We start from the raw sequence: 8,990 nt of genomic DNA on the forward strand, positions 1-8,990 counted from the left end.
GCGTGCTTTGGCGTCCACGGTGGTTCCGCGATGGCAGCCTGACTGCTTCGACAATGTTGCGATGACATGCTTTGAGGTCGTGGTGCGCTTTGACGGTTGCGGCGATGCTATAGCGGCAAGATATTTGTTTCAGTGATGTTGCGATGATGTGCTTTGACGGCAGTGACAGGTGGTTTAGCAGCCGTGGCGATGCTATGACGACAACCCAGCTGCTTCGATGACGGCGTGCTCCGATGACCGCGGCGAGGCTCCGACGAATGCCCAACTTCTTCAAGGATGGTGCGACAATGTGCTTCCCAGTCGTGGCAGTGCTGCCACGTTGGCACGGCTGTTTTGACGATGCTACGACGGCAGCCTGGCTGCTCCATTGATGCTGCGATGGTATATATGCTTCGACGACGACGGCGGCGGCCGAGGCATCAAAGATGCTACTCTAAGCATTGCTATATCGAAGCAATCATGACTCCATGAGCTTTCTAGTACCAAATCCAACAAACACCCACAATGAACGTCAAAAGAGACTCTTTTGTGCTAGTGAACTTTAATAGTAATAAATAGTTTGGAGACCCATAGATTGTTGGATGTTTCAGGATTTTCATAGATAATAGATTTGTATTTGTGTCTTAATTTTTCTATGCGTTCTTAGATTAATCATTACATGCAAGAACACAGACAGCACGATATATAAGTATACTAGTAAGTCATAATGTTCTATCAGTAGGTTTACCGCGTCAAATAATTGTGTAGCAACCCTTGAGAACAAATGATAAAAACACACACTAGGATTTGGCGACAAAATCCAAGCTTCTTGTAAAGGTTGACACTTGGAGAGATGAGCGATGTAACGACAGCTGCTACCTATCTGTGTCTATACTGGTAGAATTTTCGAAAATGGTAGTACGACTGTCCTATGTCTATGCTGCCATAAGGAAGTCCGCCCATATCCCGTGCATGGTTCAGGCCGGCACCCTAGATTTGATTATACTACTAGCTAGTGTATATTAAAATTATGAATGTACTACGTCAATCCTCCGTCAGTTTGTTTGTTTCCACATGTTATCCAGATGAATATATATGGAGGCCATAGGTTACCAATTAAGCTATAACATGGTAAGGAGTTTGCATCACACCAACAAGGGAAACAATGGAAATAAGGCTGGTGCTTATCATTGTGTTGTGCTCGAGTGCTGCTACCATAGTTACGTGTAGTAGCGTAGGGCTACACATGGAGCTCATCCATGTTGATGGCAAGGGGAACTACACAGTGGCGGAGCGCGTGCAGCGCGCCATGGCCAGCAGCCGGCAGCGCCTGACGTCCTTTGTCGACGTGAGCGCACCGGTCCACTGGAACACCAGCCAGTACATTGCCGAGTACCTGATCGGCAACCCACCGCAGCGCGCCGAGGCCCTCATCGACACCGGTAGCGACCTCATCTGGACGCAGTGCTCCACCTGCAGCCTCAAAGGATCCTGCGTCATGCAGGGCCTGCCCTACATACTATAACACGTCCAAGTCGGACAGCTTCCACCCCGTGCCATGCAATGACACCTTGTGCCTAGCCAACCGGGCGCACTCGTGCCACCGGGATGGCAGCTGCGCTTTCGGGGCCTTCTACGGCGTTGGCGACGCTAGAGGGTCTATCGGCACGGAGGTCTTCGCCTTTGAACATGGCTCGGTGACGCTCACGTTCGGCTGCGTCGACACGCTGAAGTTCACTCCAGGGTCCCTTGACGGGTCATCGGGCCTCATAGGGCTTGGCCGTGGCCCCTTGTCGCTCGTCTCTCAGATAGGTGCCAGCAAGTTCTCTTACTGCCACACCCCCTACCTCCGCAGCAACGCCACTCCCGGTGCCAGGAGCCACCTTTTCGTCGGCGCCTCGGCGAGCCTTAGCGCCGACAGCCCTGTGATGTCCATGTCTTTCGTGCAAGGCCCTAAAAAGTACCCATTCTACTATGTCCCACTCATCGGGATAAGCGTTGGACAAACAAGGCTTTCCATCCCACCGATGGTGTTCGATCTGAAACCAAACGGCACCGGCGGCGGTGTCTTTGTCGACTCCGGTAACCCCACTTCGGTTCTGGTCGATGGGGCGTATAGGCCTCTGAGAGAGGAGCTCCGGAGGCAGCTAAACGGGAGCCTCCTGCCGCCACCAGCCGGCAGTAGGATCGACCTGTGTGTGGCAGTGGCGCAGGAAAAGGCTGTGCCGTCCATGGTGTTCCACTTCAGTGGCGGAGCGAACATGGTGCTGCCGCCAGAGAATTACTGGAATCCAGCAGCGTGAGCATCATCGGCAACTTCCAGTTGCAGAACATGCACTTGCTGTACGACCTTACTAAGGAGGAGCTCTCTTTCCAAACTGCCGACTGCAGCTCACTGTGATCACGCCCACGTTAATTGTACGCATGCATAAATATGATTGCGAATCGAGATTCTTTGGTAAGTATTTGTGCCATGTGCATTGAAAGGGATACATTTAATTCAACACATGCATATGTCACTACTAGAATCTGGTTTTGTGCCGAGTTCCGGAAGTTTAACGAGTTCATTCTATCGTGGAGGTTGGCAAACTTGTGTCTGCTGACTTTGATTCAAAATTGAACTCCGTAGCTAGTGATACGCAACTTGGCAGACTTAATAGTTCTCATATTTCCAATGAAAGAGGACTCGACAAACTAACTAAACTTGGCTGAATCTCATGTTCACCCAGTTCCTAATAGAAACAACTCGGCAAATCTGGCAGGTGGGCCCTGTTGTCGAGTGTCAATTCGATCAATACTTATGGAAGTTTTTGGGTCATTAGTTGATTGAGAACTTCTATTGATATTGATGCTTCGATGAATATATCTCAGTCGACGACCTATCCATCGTCTATCTAACTGGTTGATTGCCTTGTGTTTGTGGGCTGCTTGTGCTTGTAGACCGAGATCAATGGAGTGCATGAAAAAGGAAGGGAGCGGAGGAATGTTCTAGGATCAGTCGTGCACATTTTCAGAATTAATGGAACCACGACTGTTAAGTTGTGTGAGCCAAATTCTATTACCGTGTTGGACTAAACGTAGTACAACCGGTATGGATGTTGCATTGTGTTAAATGATAGGCTTGTAAACATGTATAGGGTGTAACATGGCGTGTTGTCATGACTGTGTATGTGTGCGTGTAATCTACATACAGCAGGTTGTTGGGCTAGAGCTTATCTTATCTATGTATACATTGGAGTAGGGGAAAAGCCTAGCAGTAACATGTGCCCTCTGTAATCTTTCTGTGCTATATAAAAACTATGTCCCTGTAGAACTGCATACCCTTCGTTTTCTCATATGGTAATCAGAGCTTTCCTCAAAACCATCCATGGCGATGTCTTCAAGTTCCTTCCCCTCCTCTCCATTTTTTCATGCCACCACCGAGAAGCTCACCAAGGGCAATGAGGCGCTGTGGCGGGCGACGTTGCTCTCCGCCATTCGGCGAGCGCAGATGGAGAGGTACTTCGACGTCAACCAGCCGCCGCCATAGAGGGAAATCGATGTGACCTTGTCTGATGGCAAGTCCGCAACGAAGGCAGCAAACCCTGTCCTCCAAACCTGGTATGCGTGATATCAACAAGTCTTCTCCTATCTTCTGACGACACTTGCTCGTGAGATGGCCGTCCAGGTTGCATCCTGCCACACCTCGGCAGACCTTTAGAACATGTTGGAGGGGATGATTGCCTCTCATACCCGTGCTCACACCACCAACACCAAAATTGCCCTCGCCAATCTGCAGAAGGGCAGTTCCTACATCACCGACTACGTCGGGACGGTTAGGTCCCTCTGCAACGAGTTGATCGCTACAGGGAGGAAGATGGACAAAGAAGATATCGTCTCCTACATCCTGGCAGGACTAGACGAGGACTTTGATCCTGTGGTCTTTGCCACGTGCTCCCAGGTGGAATCGGACACCGTGACCGAGCTGTTCTCGCAGCTGCTTAGCTTGGAGACGAGGATGAATCTCCATGGTGGAGGATCGCAGTCCTCTGCCAATGCTGCCACTCGAGGCCGCTTCACCATAAACGACGGCAGGAGTGATGACCGCGGCCACATGCAAGGCGGGAACAGTGGTGACCGCAGTGGATGAGGCTACTCCAAGCCAGGCGGTTGTGGCGGTGGCGGACACAGCAGTGGCGGCGGGGGCAACTACACCAACCATGCCTCTACCCCCAGGGTCCAGAGCCAGATCTGCGGTAAAATGGGCCACCCAGCCTGGAAGTGCCGGAAGCGCTATGACGAGTCCTATCAAGGGGTAGAGGAGAAATCAGCAAATCTCGCCTCTCCACGATATGGGGTGGGTACCAACTAGTACCTTGACAGTGACGGCACCGACCACATGACGAGCGACCTAGAGAAGCTGACTGTGCGTGATCGCTACACCGGAAATGAGCCGATTCATAATGCAAGCGGTTTAGGTATGGCTATTGAACACATTGATCATTCTGCCATTCACACCCTAGATCGTGATCTTCATTTGAATTATATTCTCCATGTACTCGAAGCCAACAAAATTCTAATCTCTGCTAGTTGTCTTGCCATTGATTATAACTCTTTTGTTTAAATTCATCCCTATTCTTATTTTTTAAAGGAATAGGGAACAAGAAAGGCACTCCTTCAAGGAAAGGGTAGGAGAGGTCTCTATCCAGTTAGGCACACCGGATCCAACGTCAAGAACAAGTGCTAAGTGCTACTAAGCTATTCTTGGATAGGTGTGGCACTGACGTCTAGTGCATCCGTCTTCTGATAGTGTTAGCAAAGACATTAGTGAGAATAAACTCCCATGTGCTATGTCCTTCAATAATGATTTTGTATGTGACGCCTGCCAGAAAGGCAAAAGTTTCCAACCTCCTTATCCAAAGTCAATAAGTGAATCAAAATTTACTTTAGAACTTGTGTTTTGTGATGTTTGGGGTCCTGCTTTTGTAACAGTAGGAAGAATAAAAAATACTATGTGAGTTTCATAGATGACTTTAATAAATTCACATGGATCTATCTAATCAAACACAAGTCTGAGGTGTTCTAGAAATTTCTTGACTTTTATAATCTTGTAGAACGACAATTTGACCGTACAATTTTTGCTCTTCAAACAGATTCGAGAGGGGAGTATGAAATATTAAACTCCCTTTTCACCAAGATAAGCATATCACATCAGGTCTCGGGCCCTCATGATCACCAACAAAATGGTTGAGCAGAGAGAAACATCGACATATTGTCAAAGTAGGCTTGTCTCTTCTTGCTCAAGCTTCCATGTCCCTTAAATCTTGGGATGAAGCTTTTATTGCTGCAACATACTTGATAAACCGAACTCCTAGCAAGGTTATCAACTTTGGGACACCCTTTGAACGGTTGTTTCATGAAAAACCCAACTACACTATTCTTCGAATCTTTGGGTGTGCTTGCTGGCCCAATCTTCGACCCTACAATAAACACAATCTCGCATTGCGGTCCAAGAAATGTGCTTTCCTTGGGTATAGCAACCTTCACAAAGGCTTCAAGTGCCTTGACATATTCACTGGCCGAATATACATCTCTAGGGATGTTGTATTTGATGAAAATACTTTTCCTTTTTCTGCTCTCAACGACAATGCCGGTGCTCGCCTACGTGCTGAAATAATTTTCTTATCTCTGGAGCTATTAAATCCTACTTATCAAGGGGGTGAATATCATGTTGATGATCATTTGTTTAATAGCTCTAACCATGATGGAGATAGCGGTGAGAAAATCAGCTCTCCAAACCGTGATTTTATGCAGCAACAACAATCTCCTGTGTATCCCGGCGGCGTGGTGCACAAGGAGGATATGCCTGTGGGCGCCGATCTAGCGGCATCTGGCACTATTGCGCCTGAGACTAACCAAAGTGGGAGTAACTTCAGCAGTAACATCGAGTCCAACTTAGCAAATTTGTGCCAGCGCTTTACCGACTTCATTCTATCGTGGAACTCAGCAAACTTGTGTCTGATGTCATCGTCTGGATCTGATCTAATGTCTCATCTAACAGCAAGAGGTCAGCCAGATTCATCCTCTGAAGTCCTTGGGAGTTAACCTCCGGTATGCTTGCATAGGGGGTGCCTTCTGCCAAGGCTGGCCCTTGGTCCTCGGACGCTGAGATCAGATCCGAGCTCAAAGCCATATCTGAGATAGAAGCTGAACCGAAGTGGGATCTTGGAGATGGTCCGAAATTGAGGGGATTGCTGGCCCCCTTAGGTAAAGCTGAGAACCCAGTTAAGATGAGATCGCCCCGAACATCGACGACAAACTCCAGGTTGCCGAAACAGATTTCCTACTCAAGAGTGAAACTATCGATCTGGTCAAGGTGACCGGTTGGGTTGGCATGTAGAACGATGCTGCCAAACATGAAGAGATAGCTGGGCATGAAGACATCCCCGGTACGGATGACATCAGCACTTACTAAGCGAGCCATCGATCATTTGATGATCCTACAGCAGAACCCTCAATGAAAGCACCAAAATGTCAGCATCAAACCCGACAGATCTCATGTAGGGGGTCCCGAGGTGTGGATCCTAGATTGATGGGTAACAGGGAACATAGAGACAACGTTTACCCAGGTTCGGGACCTCTCGAGGAGGTAAAACACTACGTCCTGTTGATTGTATTGATGTGTTTGTATTCCAATTACAGAGTTGATCTACCACGAGATCAGATGAACTAAACCCTAGGTGGGTATGGCGATAATGGTTCTCCCACCTACGGGATAAACCCTGTGGTTTATATAGACACCAGGGGTACCTAGGGATACACATGGTTGGTCTCCATTAGGGGATAAACATGTTGGTTTCGCTACCAAACGTGGAGGATACGCCAAGTCTTCGAAGGTTTCCTTCCATCACAGGGTCGACTGTAGTCCGGCCTTCCTTTAATGAATTAAGAGCGGCCCACCAGCCGGCCCATGACAGATAGGACGGCTGCCCGAGGACCCCTTAGTCCATGACACCCTCACCGGTCCACCCACATATGAAATTGTCAAAGTAGCGAACGCGAATATACTAAACATCATGAAAGTGACTAGACGGTAATTCCCATGTGTCTTTGGGAACACTTTGCTTATTATCAGATAACTCTCCGGTTTGTCCTCAATTACAAAAAGGATTTGGTCACCTTACTGCACCTTTGTTACTAGTGCTACTTGTTACTTGTTACGAATTTTCTTGCTACTATACTATCTGTTACCTCTATTTTCAGTACTTGCAGAGGATGAGTGTGATGAAAACATCTTTGATCAAGATTTTGATTTTCATGGTGAAAATGTTGAGTTGAGTTGTGCACGCCCATTAACGTTTGCAAAGTTCACCTAACGTTTGCAAAGTTCACACTAGTAGAAAAGGGGGCAATGGTCCAGACCGGGTCAGCCCATTAGTCTCGGTTCAGTCCAGAACCGGGACCAATGCTGGCATTGGACCCGGTTCATGAGCCCCGGGGGCCGGTCGGGCCACGTGGGCCATTGGTCCCGGTTCGTCTGGACCTTTTGGTCCCGGTTGGTGGGACGAACTAGGACCAATGGGCCTCGCTCCTGGCCCACCACCATTGGTCCCGGTTGGTGGCTTGAACCGGGACCAAAGGCTGCCCTTTAGTCCCGGTTCGTGCCACCAACCGGGACTAAAGGGTTGGTCCTCGTTGAGTAGTTTTTTATATAGTTTTTTTTCTTTTCTGCTATATTTATTTTTTCTATTTATTTTTGAGTTGTAATAAGTCATTAAAAATAAAAAAGAGGCGCAATGCTCGTTAATTAGCTTCAAGCCTTTCGGAATAGTGTAAACTGCACTCCACATAGCTCCGTGCAGTCTACCCTATTCCTCAAGGCTCGAAGCTAAGCAACGTGCAGGTTAGCATTGAGCCTCTTCTGCACCGTCTCTGCACTCAGGGCTTATAAGCCGCTGCGAGTGCCTCTCGCTTGGCGAGGTGGGACTAAAAAGCAGCTGCAGCAAGAATCAACTAAAAAACTCTTTTACCGGTTCATGCCACGAATCGGTACTAAAAGGTCGCCTTAAAACCTGTACCAAATAAAATGACTTTGTAACAGCCTTAGAACTGGTACTGAAGGAATCAACTAAAACGCTTTTATAAACCTCTAGTATTATTGAAACTAAAATTATATAAAATTTTGTTACAAACTTTCATAGCAAAAAGAATTATCATAAAAGAAAATAAATAAGTAATTATAATTCTGTTCAAAACATTAAAAGCAAAAAGAATTATCATAAAAGAAAATAAATAAGTAATTAGAATTTTGTTACAAACTTTAATAGCAAAAAGAATTATCATAAAATAAATAAAGCAAAAAAGAAAACAAAAAAAAGAGAAAAATAAAAATTTGCCACCTACTGGGCCACCACGGCCTGAATACGACTAGAAACCTTATTGGGCCAGGATTCAGGCCCGCAGACTACCCAGTAGGCCCACAGGCAGAAACACAAGTTTAGGCCAGTAGGCCTGCAATAGTGAGGAGTTCAAATGGGAGGGGCAGAGTTGCACTTATAAACAGGTGCGGCCGCTCCTCAACTAGCAAGGTGGGACTAAACATCCCACTGCATCGTGCCAGCGCAAGGCCTTCAGTCCCGGTTGCTGGCACGAACCGGGACTAAAGGGGTGCATTGGTACAGGTTGGTGGCACAAACCGGGACCAATGCCTCTCTTTTGTCCCGGTTTGCGGCACCAACCGGGACCAAAGGTCTCTGCTTCCCGCCCTTTGGGCTGCTGAAAAGAGGTCTTTGGTCCCGGTTGGTGCCACGAACCAAGACCAATGATCTGCCTTTATATCTGGCACTTGCCAAAATTTTGTCCAGTTCGTTCTTCCCCGCCCTGACACCGCCAGGCTGCCCGTCCGTCTCCGGCTCGCCGTAGCCGTCGCCCCCCCGCCCCGCCCTTGCCCGTCGCCGTGCTGCCCCGCCCCGCCCCTGCCCGTCCCCGCGCCGCACCTCACCGCCCCGCGCCGCACCCCGCCGTCACCGTCG

General features: G+C 48.2%; 1 pseudogene; it reads left to right on the forward strand.

Moving 5' to 3' along the window:
- Nucleotides 1-1,144: 1,144 nt before the first annotated feature.
- LOC119282767 lies at nt 1,145-2,380 on the forward strand (annotated as a pseudogene).
- The last annotated feature ends 6,610 nt before the right edge of the window (nt 2,381-8,990 follow it).

The sequence above is a fragment of the Triticum dicoccoides genome, chromosome 3B (genome assembly GCF_002162155.2).
Source record: "Triticum dicoccoides isolate Atlit2015 ecotype Zavitan chromosome 3B, WEW_v2.0, whole genome shotgun sequence".
Lineage (NCBI taxonomy): Eukaryota > Viridiplantae > Streptophyta > Magnoliopsida > Poales > Poaceae > Triticum > Triticum dicoccoides.